Raw genomic sequence first — 16,655 nt, forward strand, 5'->3', positions numbered from 1 at the left:
GCTGATATGACAAGCTTTTAACCAATCACCATTCTGAGAAGTGGATATATTGAGAAACCACTCCGGGAAGCTAATACCTAGGGGTTTGAGCATACACAGGAGTTCATATGAGGTCTTAAAATTAAGAAATATTCATCCAATCAAATAATTATTTCCAGGCCAATAATCAGCTGTTTTATTGAAATTTTGATTCAAACAAAATTGTCTGAATTCTTTTTAAATGAGTATGGTTTTAAATTACTACGTTTGATTTGTCCAATTTTTCTGAGCCATTATTGTGTTGAAGTCTTTTAAGCACTCTGAGAATGTTAGTGATTAATTTTTAAGTTGTTAAATAAGCAAAAAAATTAAAAAACAAGTTAATCTCCCTGAGCTAACCCATCTGTGGGCACACTCCCTGCGGTCATGCTTTCAAGCCATTTGCAGCTATCTGTGGTTATTTCAGAATTCGTGTTGGAAGATCAGTAGGCATTGATAGCTATGATTTTCAAATGTAAATAAATGTGAATTCGTTTCTGTGTGTACCTCAGGTGATGAAATATATGTGCCCCTGAAATACTAACTATAAATTGTACTTTTAAAAGTCCAATTAATTACATTTTAACTCCAATAGATAAAGCTAGGAGTCTTATGGTGGACTTTCTTCTTCCATGATTTTTTTCATAATGTGAACAATTTCCTTTATTTTCTAATTTCTGGATTATATATTATACATCTACTATGTATATAAATCTATCTATCTATCATTTATTTATCTCCTGTATCTTTCCATTTCTTGAACTCATCCGCCCAAATTATTTTATTGCATATACTGGCAATTGGATATCAGTGGTTATGAATGTAAATATCCATTGTAACAAATCATATTCCTCCATTATTCACCATCTCAAGGGAATCATGTCAGTAAGTGAATTTTTGGTTCACATACCCTTTTCAGTGTACACTTTCAGAGTTGTCAGTATTTGGCTGGCAACTGCTCCCACAGCCTGGGGAGCCAAGAGGGCTCCCTGGGACCAGGAGTACTTGGCAGGAAGCACCATGTGAATCGGCAGAGAGAAGCTACTGTCAGAATCTTGCTGGGACAACAAAAGATGGTAAAAGCAATGATGAATTGAAGGCCCACTGTGTGCCAGGCTTTGTTACAAGTATACACACGACCTACACAAAGTGGGTTATTACCCCTGATTTTAAGAAATATTAAGATATTAAGTACTGTCTGGGTTTGCAATGATAAGTAATTGGTGTGGCAAGCACTCCTATATAAAGCTTAGAATCCCTATTTGGTTGGAATTGTTTCTTTAAATTTTAGTTTTATTTTCTAAGATGCTTGACATATATTTCCAAATGTTTCTCCTGAAGGATAGTATAGGTGCACGCTTTCTGCCATATGATTGCCAGCATTGTAAAGTGTCGTCTACAAACACTTAACACCTTGATGGGTAAAACATGGTATCTTATTTTGCCACTTGGTGGAACCTATTTTCAAGTGTGTTACCATTTGTATTGGTTCTGTAAATTGTATGTTTAGTCATTTTCATATTTCAAAAAAATTTTGAATGTTTTGAAGTTTTATTTTTGATGAATAAGTGCTCTTTCTATAGTTAGAATATTGACCTTTTATCATACTTATTTTGGATATGTTTCCAGTTTCTTTACCTTATTATTTCCCTTGCAATGTCATTATAAGATTTGTGACATCATTCAAACTTACCAATAATTTTCCTCTCTTTTTGTTTTCATTGTTTAAAAGCTTAAGAAGTTGTCTTGTATAAAGATCAGTTGAAGATTCACACATATGTTCCTTTTTGTGCTTTCTTTTAAAAGTATTTAACTCTCTAATAAATATAGAATTTATTTTTGGTGGACAATAGAAGGTAAAGTTCTCACTTGAATTTAGTTGTTAACAGTCAATATTTTAAATACTAGTCACACTGAATAATCCATCTTTTCTTTCTAGTTTGTGATGTTTTGTCTTCTGTCACTATTTTCTCTTCTATTTATTTGTCCATTCTTCTTAAACCAATGTGGCAACGTTTTTTTCTTGACTTAGTTTTAAAACAAATTTTACTATTTAGGTAAGTAACATCTCTCCACTCATCTTTTAATCTTTCATTGTTAGTGTATAGAAATACAACAGATTTCTGTGTATTAGTTTTATATCCTGCAACTTTACCAAATTCATTGATGAGCTCTAGTAGTTTTCTGGTGGTGTTTTTAGGATTTTCTATGTATAGTATCATGTCATCTGCAAACAGTGACAGTTTTACTTCCTCTTTTCCAGTTTGTATTCCTTTTATTTAGTTTTCTTCTCTGTGATTCACTTACACTTGATTATTTAGTCCTCATAGTAACCCTGCTACTTATGGACCAATTGCCCATTTAAGAAAAAAACATTATATTCAAGAATATTTAAAGTTATCTTTATATATTCTTCAAATGAATTCTAGAATTATTTTGTTAACATATAGAATATGTCAATTGGAATTTTGATTAGATTTTTATTTAATAATTAATTAGAAAAATAATTTTACTGACATTTTCAGTAAAAGCTTACTGAAGTGAACTAATCTATAAGAGAGCCAAAGACAGTTTTGGGAAATTGGATATATTTTGTGTGAACTGATAACAAAGGGCTGTGCTCTAGAAAAAAAAGGTAATGCACCCTCCCACCTGCTCGCCCCTCGAGCTTGGCGAAGGGACTTTCCAAGAGCCATTTTCATCATACTTGTTTTTTTTTTTTATGTCCTAGATTATTTGAAGAAGCTAAGGTAGCTGGATATATGGATCTTAAGTAAGAGCACAAGATCCTAGCCCAGACATTCAATCACACTCTGCAGGGTAGGGGGAAACGCGATCAGCATCATCTCTAGATTTGAAAATAAGGCAGAAATACATACTTAAAATTCTTATGTTTTCTTCCTATATGGTTCTTATTCTTCCTTTTCTTATTTTCTTTGTAAAGGGTCTAGCCGCAGCCTGCCAGGATGTTAGGCCCTAACCAGTGTGGCTGCGTTGATGCTCGGAAAATTTTCTCTCCTCGGGATTGCAAAGTTCTCGTAAGTTATGAACAGAGCTGGAGACAAAAGCCTCTCCCAGGCTCTGAGTGAGTGTGTGTCACCTGGGGTGAGGTCCAGGCTTCTCTGTTTGTGCACAGACCCTCCCAAATCTCCCCAGAGAGGCAGTTCTCCCACTTGCTGGTCTCAGGACTCTCTCACACTCTTAGAGTTTGTTGAGGACCCCACGGAAGTTTTGTTTCCTGGGGTTACATCTACTGATATTTACTGTATTAGAAATTAAAACAGAGACTTTTTTTTAAAATTTTTATTGAAGTATAGTTGATTTACAAGGCGTTAGTTTCAGATGTACAGCAAAGTGATTCAGTTATATATGTATGCATATATGTATATAGTGTATATAACATATATATGTATATATGTATGTATAACTGAATATATGTATATACATATTCTTTTTTAGATTCTTTTCCATTATAGGGTTATTACAAGATATTGAGTAGAGTTCCCTGTGCTATACAGTAGGTTCTCGTTGGTTACCTATTTTATACACAGTAGTGCATATATTTTAATCCCAAACTCCTAATTTATCCCCTCTTCCCCTTTAGTAACCATGAATTTTTTTTCTATGTCTGTGAGTCTGTTTCTAAAGCAGAGACATCTTTAAAGCAGAAGAACACGCACCTACCATATCGGAGTCTGGAGCACACCTCCGAGAGACTTTGCTCCCTTGCAGGCCTGAGGAAGGGCCACCATGTTGTGAGAAACCCATGGAGAGCCCACATGGCACTGCAAGAGGACCCTGAAAGGGTCTACCTCTGACCACACCTGCATGGCAGACTTGTCAGACCCAAGAAGAGCGGAGGACCCTCCTAAGCCGCACCTGTGTCCTGGTCCACAGAGACAGTAAGGTAATAAACGTGTATCGTTTTAATCCACTAATTTTGAGGTGACTTGTTACACAGCATGGGAAATGAACACACGTGTGATGGCCAGTTACATGAGGAGCATGTCCGTGAAACCAATAAAAACAATGGATTCCTTCATGTGTATAAAATAATGTGTTACTACGAAGCAAATTTGCTTCATTTGAAAGAAGCCCAATGGAGGGAACTCAGAGAAAAATTAATCACTCATAACTTTTTATCATACGATTTGATTAACATCAACTAATTTCCAGGTGAAGTTACAATACGATTTGACCTTGAACAATTTGGTTTGTTCAGAACTTCTTTGGGACATCCGTCATATGTAAAGGGACATGGGCCACAAACATACTTCTGATGGAGAGCTCAGAGCATCTCCACAACAAAAAATATTTCATGTAATTTTAGAAAACCTGGAAACAAATATTTTCTTGTCTTACCATGTAGAAGTTAAGAGGTTGGATGGAAAGTGACTTTTCATGGCTCATGTCAGTCCGTGGTCTGGATCTAAAGGAAACTGCTATCTTTCTGTGAGGAATCTTCTGTATCATTGCTACAGATAAGGATCTTTCTAGATTCTTTCCACTTATGGGTTTTCAGTACTAAAATCAAAATTTGGAATTTTATATTAGGAGTCACTTTACTCTGCCAATCAATTAAGTGGAGGGGTTTTTAGCAGCATTAACCAAATCCATTTGTTTGTGTTAAGATGATATTGTGTGCCCGGAGATGGAAACAACCTAAGTTTCCATCATCGGATGAATGGATAAAGAAGATGTGGCACATATATACAATGGAATATTACTCAGCCATAAAAAGAAATTACATTGAGCTATTTGTAATGAGGTGGATAGACCTAGAGTCTGTCATACAGAGTGAAGTAAGTCAGAAAGAGAAAGACAAATACCGTAGGCTAACACATATATATGGAATTTAAGAAAAAAAAATGTCATGAAGAACCTAGGGGTAAGACAGGAATAAAGACACAGACCTACTAGAGAATGGACTTGAGGATATGGGAAGGGGGAACGGTAAGCTGTGACAAAGCGAGAGAGAGGCATGGGCATATATACACTACCAAACGTAAGGTAGATAGCTAGTGGGAAGCAGCCGCATAGCACAGGGAGATCAGCTCGGTGCTTTGTGACCGCCTGGAGGGTTGGGATAGGGAGGGTGGGAGGGAGGGAGACGCAAGAGGGAAGAGATATGGGAACATATGTATATGTATAACTGATTCACTTTGTTATAAAGCAGAAACTAACACACCATTGTAAAGCTATTATACTCCAATAAAGATGTAAAAAAAAAAAAGATGATATTGTGTGGCCCTAGACTAGAGAAGCCAAATGGATGTGTCCCTAATTAACCCCCTCATAGCTCGTGCATCTCAGACGATAGACAGAGACGTGCCATCCTGATGCCTCATCTCCAGAAACTCGAATTGCCTCAGAAACCACTGAGTCTTTGGTTTGGACCACACTTAATATTTGGTCCTGAAACATGATTTTACATGTGACATCTGCTTCAAGGGCCAGGCATTTGCTTCTTTTTCAAATTTCGGAGAGTCAGTGGTGGAAAAATCTTGTGTCCTACAGAGGCAAAGGGGAGCCCTGGAAAGAAATGACCCGGCTCTGAGGGGAGCAGTGCTGGTGGCAGGTCTGGAAAGAGCATCAGTTCCCCGGCGATGGAAGAACCCTCTGCCTGAGACTGAGCAGCAGGGGATGATACAGCTTGGACTTTGAACTTTATCTCACAAAGACAAGATAATGTGATCATGGACAGTACTTCCTTTTGATTTTCTTTTGTTCCTAGTATCTCTGGGATAACTTACGAGAAACTCTGATGAGCTGTGTTGGTTAGAGTGAGACAGCAAAGGAGGATGGGTTTTCATTTAGGATCAGAGTGGCCCTGGGGTTGCTGCTAAAATCCTCCTGGGCAAGATGTCATGAGAGTGCAAAGGGGTCACTCTGGAAGAAGAAGAAATTTGGCAAGCAGAGCGCCACACCTCTGTCTTGGTTGGGATAAGAAAGAACCCAGGATGAATGAATAAAGAAGACGTGATGCATGCACACACACACACACACACACACACACACACACACACACACACAGGAATATGACTCAGCCATAAGAAGATGAAATCTTGCCATTTTTGATAATATAGATGGAACTTGAGGGTATTATGCTAAGTGATATAAGTCAGATGGAGAAAAAAAATACCATATGATTTCACTCATATGTGGACTATAACAAACAAAATAAATGATCAAACCAAACTAAACAAAAATAAACACATAGATACGGAGAACAGAGTAGTGATTACCAAAGGGAAGGGGCGGGGAGAGGATGAAATGGGTAAAGGGGGTCAACTGTATGGTGATGGACCAATGTTACATCAATTTAAAAAAAATGATAGTTCTCCAGAAGGGTGATGAAGATTAACGTGACTTCTCAAGAAGAAAAAAAGGGAAGAAAAAAGAAGAACCCAGGGAGTATGTAACTGTGATTGTACAGCCAACTTAGAACCTTGAGCAGCAGACACCAGAATGAGCAGCAGACAACAGAATGAAACTGATCTTCTCACCACAGAACAGATGCAAAAAGTTCAGGAACCACAGATCCACTGAGCCTGAATCCTGCACTATCTCTAGACTTCCATTCAGACTAGGCAATGTCTCCATGATTTTTATAAAGACTACTATGCTACTACTGCTGCTACTGCTACAACTACTGCTACTACTGCTGCTACTGCTACTACTGTTCATTTCACTTAATCCTTAAATATGGAATTGAAGGAAGGATTGTTAGCCTCATTTTAGAGACAGAGAAACAGTTGGTCACACAGCTAATGAACAGATAGACAGGAATTACCCAGTTGCGTCTGATTAAAGCCAGTACTCTTTCCATGGTCCCTTGTGCGTGCTCTCCCTCGATAGTTATTATGTTGGTTATTTTAGAGTAGAAAGGAAATGTGAAAATTAATCTAGTCAAATCTGCCAATTATACAGAAAATAAAATGAAGACTTGATTGGTTAGAGATGGCAACTATTTCTAATTTGGGGAATAAGGATATGAAATGTGGAAATCTGAGGTATGAGGTGTTAAAATGCTGCAGTAGTTATTCTCTTTCAATCCGAGCATTTGATTTTACATTAAATAAACTCAAACTATTTTGTATAAATGAGTATGATTTATATTCTTAAAGGTAGGAAATCTTCTAAGAGAGACTACCCCCTTGTATTTTCCAAAAGCTTGATAGGGAATGGGGAAAAGGAATGTTTACTTATTTAAAAAAACCACAATAGTGTGCTATCAGGACCCCCTGCATTTCTTACATTGTTCTAAATACCAGGTACCAAATATCTACAAACAATAAATGCTGGAGAGGGTGTGGAGAAAAGGGGACCCTCCTACACTGTTGGTGGGAACGTAAACTGGTACAACCACTATAGAGAACAGTATGGAGGTTCCTTAAAAAACTAAAGATAGAACTACCTTATGATCCAGCTATCCTACTCCTGGGCATATACCAGGAAAAAAACATAATTCAAAAAGATACATGTGCCCCAATATTCATAGCAGCACTATTTACAATAGCCAGGACATGGAAGCAATCTAAGTGCCCACCAACAGAGAAATGGATAAAGAAGATGTGGTACACTTATACAATGGAATACTACTCAGCCATGAAAAAGAATGAAATAATGCCATTTGCAGCAACATGGATGGACCTAGAGATTATCATACTAAGTGATGTAAGTCAGACAGAGAAAGACAAATATCATATAATATCACTCATATGTGGAATCTAATTTTTAAAATGATACAAATGAACTTATTTACACAACAGAAACAGACTTACAGATATTGAAAACAAACTTATGGTTACCAAAGGGGAAACCTGAGGTGGGGAAGGATAAATCAGGAACTTGGGATTTACATACATATACTACTATATATAAGATAGATAACCAACAAGACAAGGACCTACTGTATAGCACAGGGAACGCTACTTAACATTTTGTGATAACTTAGATGAGAAAAGAATCTGAAAAAGAATGGATATATGTGTATGTATAGCTGAATCACTTTGCTGTACACCCGAAACTAACACAACATTGTAAATCAACTATACTCCATTAAAAAAAAAAACAACTATGTTGTATACAAACATGTTATTATTTTATGATCAAGGAGAAAATTGTGGTCAAATGGTTCCATGAAAGCTGAATAGGTCTGTAGTTTTGTTCTGCCCCAGACTTGCACAATAACACATTTAGCCTGCTTAATGTAATTCTTTTACAATACTTGTCACATCCCTTGTACTTACTTGCTTATGTTTTTCTTGAGAGACTAGGTCCTCATTAAAAGCAGGAAATACAGTTTGTTTATCTCTCTATTCCTGTGTCTTGCAGAGTGCCTAGCACACACTGTATGCTCGATATGGGTTTGTGGAATTGAATCATGTTTTTAAAATACAACACTGAAGTTTTCTGCCACAGTCTGAAGACACAGTATGCCCTAGCTAAAAGCGTAGGTAAGTATTGAAGAATTTGACCAAGCTCTGAGGATCTTAACTTCTGAACTTTGATTGCCATAAATATTGCCCGAACCCCCTGACACCCAAGAGAGCCCTGGCTAGTCAACTGGCATCATAGGTGGTGAAAATTCTTTCCAAAGCACACGGGGAGTTTGGCCACCGACAGCTACACACAAATGCATCGCCAGGTTTCGCGATTTCATATGACTAGTCTCCAAGCTGAAATGATTGTTGCATTTGTGTGTGACTCCTCAGCCTTCTTGTGACAGTACCACCACGTCACCACGGCTGTAAAGTGGCGAGAATGAGATGGGGGTCTGAAAACTTTTAGAGAAGTTTTGTGTTTTGTATCCACATGAATCAAGCACTCCTCTCCCTTCTGCTGAGGTGGAACTAGAAGGTTCCCCTCTGAAGCTTCAGTGGAGTTCCTGTGGTTTTGTGGTGTACGCCCAGGTTTGGGTCAGCTCTAAGTTTTCTTCTGCTTCTGAGGGCAGAGGCCCAACTGGAGTTCCCAAAAGAACTTTCTGGGTTAGAATGCACATGTCTCCCATTAAGAAGGTCATCCTCTCCCCTCTGCCTGTGTCCAGCCACTCCGAGCTTTTCCCAATCTCACCTAGCTCCCCTTGGCCTGTGCTCACAGTCTGTGACACACATGCGACCACCAAATAAATTCTTCTCTGAGTGTTTGTTCTCTTACAGTTTGTTTCTGTGTTGTTCTCACAGATTATAATTTCTTGAGAGCAGGAGTCCTGTCTTAAAATTCTCTTTGTCTTGAAAGGCCAATTATAGAGCAGATTAAAAAGTGGGTTCTTATTAAACATTTTCTAACTTCACCCCTAGAGGTTGAAAGTATTTCACATGAAGTTTACACCATAGTAAAACATTCAGAGAGTTGAGATTCACTGATTCCACATACCTATTTTGGGGAACCAAATTCAAGTTCTCCTTTGTTAACGCACCGTCTGCTGCCCCGGATATTCCAGTGTTGAGTGAAGATGAGCTGCTGGAAGCGGTTTCAGATCCCTGCGAAAAAAATTTTTGACCTGTCAATAAGAGTAGGTTTGTATTTATGCAAAACGGTCCAGGCTGTACCATAGCCTAATAATTTATACATCTTACTCTTTTCTTAGTTGCCTGGTGGTGGCAAAACTCAGATATTTTCAGTGACTGATGATTGACTAAACTGGTCTCTCTGGGGACCCCAATATCTTTACTGGGAAGACGCTTGGTTTTTATTTCGTTCTTTTGAGTTGAGTTTGAATGTGTCCCCACCCTTCTTCATGTGTCACTGAGAATAGGAAGGTAGGTGTGGGTTTAGGAGAAGGTACTAAGGAAGAAGAGGTAAAGCCTGCTAGCCATGGCAGGTTGAAGCCCTCAGAAGGCAGGGCTGGGTCTGGTTATCTCTCTCTCCTCCTGGCATAGTTGGCAATCAGACAATATTTACGGAATCCAAGATGAAAGGCTGGGTTGAAGGAGCAGGGAGAGATTTCTTTGTCAATGAAAGATTCACCATACAGAGAAATTTAGTTGTGGGGGATAGACCTCTGGTGTTCTGTCTCACCATGATATACCACAATTTACTTGGTAATGAGCACAACTTAGCAAAGAGTGCTTTATTCCCAAACCTCACTCATTGTTTAAAGATGCTGGCCAGGTGTCAGCACAGGCTGGGCCAGGAAGAGGGGTTGGCCAGTTTGTCATCATCTGTCATGCCTGTGGACTCCAGGGACCAGGACATTTACACTCAGAATCACAAAGAGAATTAGCACATTAACGCTTTTGTTCCTAACCACCAAGGCCATTCATCCTGTCTCCAGCCTGGCTTCAAGGTCTTTGGAAGCTCTGCCAGCCTCCCCACCTGCCCACCACTTTGCCCTAAGACTCCTCCTCCACAGTATCTTGTATTTTGTGCTTCTGGATGGTTTTGTGATTGTTCAGAAATCCATGGCATGATTCCACCTTCCCTGTACACAGGGCATCATTGGGTATAATGAAGGCTTTCATCTCCTTTTTCTATTTTTGCTATATGCTTTTCAATAAAATTGGAGTTTGGTTTCTATTTAATTCAAGAAATATTAGTCTAGTGCTTTTAGTGCATCTTGATGGAGATAAAGAGAGATGCTTCATTCACAATTACTTACTGCACAAAAGATGTTTCTCTTCCCCTCTGTTCTAGGCTGGGTGTGAGAGGAGAGAGTGAATTTTCCTTAAGCTCTATCCTTCCCCGGTACTTTCCGTGCTTGGTTATGAGTTACATTTCTTGAAGTAGTCTATGAGCCAGGTGCTGGGCCAAAGCCCTTAGTGGCATCCTCCCACAGATCCTCTTCACTACACCCTTTACCACTCTACAGATCAAGAAACTGAGATTCAGGCTCAGAGAGGTTGAATGACAGGCCCAAAGAACGCTGCACAGACGACAAGTAAATTTCTCAAGGATATGGAACCAGTAAGCGATGGAGACAAGACCGGAGCACAGGCCTGTGGGACTCCTCCATCCTAGCCATCAACACAGAAGGCTGCCTAAACTCTTTACAAACTGAATATATGGATGACCCATTCTATGGCTGGATGATTTTACAATATATTTGTGAAGATGAGATAGACAGACCTTAAAAATGGGCAAGATAAAATAACATATAATTAAGTACTAAAGGAGATCAGGGATAATTAATTGCATGCTCCAAGAAACCTTTGCCATCCAGTCCAATCCTATTATTTCACATCATCAGTGAAGAGGTTGAAGATTATTGACATTTCACATCTTGTCCAAAGCCCCAAAATTGCTACCGAAGGGCTGAGCCAGCACACAATTCTAAGTTACCTTAATGCCAATCCATGATCCATTTTGATGCCTCTTCCTGCCTTGACAGCTTCTCAGAATCAAATTTTATTATGAAAAAGTGGCAGTTTGGGGCAAGTACTGTCCGGTTGTGCATTTCAATTTAGGGAAATAAAGTTGGCCTACTTATGGGAATTCTGTTAGTTGTTCTTCATCCTGAATTATGCAGCCATGTCTGGGTGAATCTTCAGGGCTCAATGTCTTACTGAAAATGTGTAATGTCAGTCTGAACTGGTATTCACAAATGAAGAAATGTTATTACTGGGGTAATTTGGTTAAATGAATATCGTGCCAAATTATCTCAAATTTATAAGATAACACTTATAACAATTCTATGGAAAATTGTTTCCAGAATTATACCCTTATAAAGTGCACACATTAATAACACCCCACAAGGACATGTAAATTATATGAGAGTCATATCTTTTTGCACTTGCATACATTGAATAATGTGATGTTTTTGCAGGAGTCAAAGATATACTATGCTATTAAAGCAAAGATATACTATGTTATTAAAGCATGCTGGCATTTTAAAATGCTACATTAATATCACTGTAGACAACCAGAAGATACCAAAGTAATAAAGACATAGTATTTTGACAAGATGAAATTTATTCCCCCTCTATAGGGAAAAATAAATAAATAATAATACCACACATATAGAGAAAGATGAGCTCCAAATAAGAATTGGAAAGGGATGGGGTCATCTGCAGTTATTTGGTATAATTTGTAACATTGAAATTAAAAGGTGAATATGATCATCAAAAGTATGAAGAGTTCAGTTATCCAGCAACAAGATAGAAGCACTTGTTTCCATTAATTCCTGGGAACTGTGGCTGCTTTGCCAACGTAAGAAATGAATAGCACTCCTAAGTCTAGAAGTGGTGTCTGAGCACCCCTGTTGCTCAGATAGACAAGCGTGCAGAATGGTACAAACGTCCATCAACACACAATTCTGTCTGTGTGTGTTTCCATATCATGCTTCTGTTAATCTTTTATTATGCTTAGTATTCCCATCCTTCTTTCCCCATATTCTCTTTTCCCTTCGATGCTCTGGGGAACACAAACTCATCTTTCAAGATTTGGTTTGACAGTCACAATCTCTATGAAGCCTTTTCTGACCCCTGTCATGCAATTCTTGTTTCTTCATTTGGCCTCTCCTTGAATCCACTTGTTGGTCTCCATGGTGGTGTCTCCACTAGACTGTAAAGTCTTTTTTTTTTTTAAATTTGATTTTATTTTTTTAAATACAGCAGGTTCTTATTAGTTATCTATTTATACATATTAGTGTATGTATGTCAATCCCAATCTCTCAATTCATCCAACCACTACCACCCACCCCCGCTTTCCCCCCTAGTGTCCATACGTTTGTTCTCTACATCTGTGTCTCTATTTCTGCCTTGCAAACCAGTTCATCTGTACCATTTTCTAGATTCCATATATATGCATTAATATACAATATTTGTTTTTCTCTTTCTGGCTTATTTCACTCTGTATGACAGTCTGTAGGTCCATCCACATCTCTACAAATGACCCAATTTCGTTCCTTTTCATGGCTGAGTAATATTCCATTGTATATATATATATATATATATATATATATATATGTATATATATATATATATATATACCACATCTTCTTTATCCATTCGTCTGTCGATGGGCATTTAGGTTGCTTCCATGACCTGGCTATTGTAAATAGTGCTGCAGTGAACACTGGAGTGAAAGTGTCTTTTTGAATTATGGTTTTCTCTGGGTATATGCCCGGTAGTGGGATTGCTGGGTCCTATGGTAGTTCTATTTTTAGTTTTTTAAGGAACCTCCATACTGTTCTCCATAGTGGCTGTATCAATTTACATTCCCACCAACAGTGCAAGAGGGTTCCCTTTTCTCCACACCCTCTCCAGCATTTATTGTTTCTAGATTTTTTGATGATGGCCATTCTGACCAGTGTGAGGTGATACCTCATTGTAGTGTTGATTTGCATTTCTCTAATAATTAGTGATGTTGAGCATCTTTTCATGTGTTGGTTGACCATCTGTCTAATACCTATTTTTGACTTACTTCTCTCCATCCTCATTGCCACTAGCTAATCTGTGTACCATCTTTCCCTTCCAAGTGACTCCTAGGGATCTATTTGCCTTCACTCCTAGACCTTCACACTGACAACCCCAGGGACCATCATTCATGCAGTACATAATTCTGTGTGTCCTGGTGGCCTGTGCGGGTCATGCCCCCTGTCTAATTCACTTCTCACACTGCAGCCAATGTGACATTTTAAAACACATCTGCTTGTCACCTCAACCCTATTTAAAAACCTTGAGTGTTAGTGTATATATATGTCCTCCGGATAAAACACACCTCATAGTCCCATAGGGTATCTACTTTAACTAGAAAGACTATGCTTTTTCGTTTTTAATTCTCAAATAAATATTGTATTACTTCTTTTTTCCTTTGAATATAAAATTACCATCCTAAATATAAAGGAATACTTAACAATAAACAGTTAAAAAGAAGAAAGTAACAAGCCTAAATACTGGGTTGGGCAAAAAGTTTGTTCGGGTTTTTCCATAACAGCTTACATAATGAACTTTTTGGCTGACCCAATATTATCTCCCAGATATAATTATTGATAAGCCTTTGGTGATTATTGTTCTAGATTTTTCTCTCTCTGCACATACACTCACATGAATTCACACACACACACACACAGACACACGGGTATTCTTCACTACTGAAACATACTCCAAAACCTTATAGATTCAGGTCATTTTTTTTAATGTTGTTTTTTGAGATATGATTGGTATCCTTCACTGCCTGAGCTCTAATTACTCACTTTCCAAATATAGAACCAAGTAGATTTAAATAACATGGCAGCTCTCACTAACCAAATTTACGATCCCAAACCAGGAAATGAATGATACTTTCATATATGTGTATATATATAGCTCAGAATTCACATGAATGGTTATATAGTATATGCTATTTTACAAATTGTGCCTTTTAGTTCACTGGTAGGTTCTGCTGCATCAGAGATGCCTTCCTGTTCACAAACAGTTACACTCCTTTCCTGATGTGTCTTAGCTGATAAACGGCTGCCAATCCTGGGACTGTTTTCCCAGCATCTTTGTGTCCAGGTGGGACCCTGGGCCTGAGTTCTGGCTGGTGAATTGTGGGTTAAAATGATGTACATTACTTCTAGGGCCATGACGTCAAAATTACCCTCACGATCCTCTTTTTCTCTACTTTTTCTCTCCCTTCCCCTGTTTGCCGGATGCTTGTCAAATCTAGAATAACTGAGAGCCATACGGTAAGGATGAGGGACCTCTGGAAACCTGGCCTGCCATGTGGCTGAATGGGGTTCAGACAGGAGCCACCTGAGGCCTGTTTCCACCTCTGCAGTTCTGGAAGCTTCTCGGATGTGCTGCTAGCTCAGGGCAGGTGTGAATCTCAGTGCAGCCTCAGGGGGGAAGTGATCCAGTGCCCCTGGTTTCTGTTGAGACGGTCACGAGCTACTCCGCACTGCGCTTCATTCTGATGGCTTGAGTCCTGTCTTGGCCAGAGCGGCGTGGGTGCTGCAGCGGCAGGGCAGGTGTGAGGGGCACCTGGCGAGCTGGCCCAGTGCTGCTCTGCTTGGGACCTGCAAACCCCGAGGCTGTCAGAGCATCATTTAAAAAACAGCTATGCTTGCAGATGTAACAGACAGAAGGAGCCTTCAGGCGCAGTGTTTGTAATGAGGATGAAGCCACATGGATCTGTGCTGAGTGGAATACATGAGGAATATAGCTTTCCTGCCTGTTGTGAGCATGCGTGAGCAGACCTCCCTCCCCGGGAGGCAGGGATAACCTGCCTCCACCTTGTCCTGAGCGTAAAGCCGTCCCACGACGGGGACCGGAGGCAGAGTGCATTGCCTGGCCCATATAAGACTCACTAGCTGGAAATACATGGGCCAATTATTATATGAAGGAGCAAATGCATTTGGGGAACAAAATAAAAATAAATGCTAGGATAACAAATATCAGTGGTGAAATTCTGACACTTAAGTGGTAAGTAAATGGGTTTCCTCATTGCTCCAAACACGGGTTGTTTGAATGAAATGTGTGCTTTCTTTTCTCTCCATCCTTTGTGTGACTTGAAAGTTGTCTATCACCTTTGATAGGGGATTTTCTGCTGATCTGTCTGAGAAGGGACTTCGGGAATCTTCACACACGCGTGCACACACACACACACACACATGCACACACACATGACCTTTTTCAAGGGGTTTGACAATCCTTAGTCATTATTTCCTTAGGAACATTGAGGGCTGTGTCCTGTTCATTAATTTCAGGAAGAAAGTAATAACACAGATTTTCCATAAAAGGACTAGAAAGAATTTGAGATGATGTTATCAGTGGTTTCCCCCAAAAAGGTCCTCAGGTGTGGGAACCCACAGAAAAGAAGTGGTTTATTAAAAAGACCTTCAATAGTTGAAAACACCTTATGGGAATCAGAGATTTACTCACATTTGGGCTATAGACTAATAAAACCATCGCTCTCTGCACTTGGATAGAACTATGTACCCCTGTGTGTCCCCCCTGCTCACTGTGGAGACAGACTAGGGGCATCTCTCAGGGCACAGCCCTTTTCCTCAGACTTAAACTTGGAGGTTGAGCCCACGTGGGAGAGATAATTATTTCCCTGGTTTGAATGAGGATGCTGAGATTCCAGTAGGTTAGGCACAAGGTCCAAATTCATACAGCTCGTCGGCACTGGGGCTGGAGACTAATAAACACATCCTGCTCTGAGCCCAGTGCTCTTAGACACGCCATGTTGTGTCTACACAGAGAGCATCCTTCAAATCTAGAGGGAGGCCTTTTTAAGGTACTTAGATCTTTTCATTCACAGTACCTGGGGGTTGAGGTGGGGAAGTTAGGCCTCCCTAACTTACAGTAAGAGGCTGTAATCATAAAACATTTCTAGTTGAGAGAATACAATTTTACAGCGTTTAGGCATGGAGATAGAATAATGAGAATCTACTAACAAAGAATGAGGTGCTCAAAGTCATTATGGGACCTTAATGACCAAATAACAATGTATGAGTCTCAGTATGTCACTCATGTATGAATAGGTGTTTCTGCAGGGCTTGGGCTGCTGAAACATCTATCGGTTTGACCACAAGAGAAACCAAGCTTATTCATGTCACTAGCTTTCTTTTTTTTTTTTTTTAGCGGTACGCAGGTCTCTCACTGTTGTGGCCTCTCCCGTTGCGGAGCACAGGCTCCGGACACGTAGGCTCAGCAGCCATGGCTCACGGGCCCAGCCGCTCCGCGGCATGTGGGATCTTCCCAGACCAG

The sequence above is a fragment of the Lagenorhynchus albirostris genome, chromosome 13, assembly GCF_949774975.1.
Source record: "Lagenorhynchus albirostris chromosome 13, mLagAlb1.1, whole genome shotgun sequence".
NCBI classification, from domain to species: domain Eukaryota; kingdom Metazoa; phylum Chordata; class Mammalia; order Artiodactyla; family Delphinidae; genus Lagenorhynchus; species Lagenorhynchus albirostris.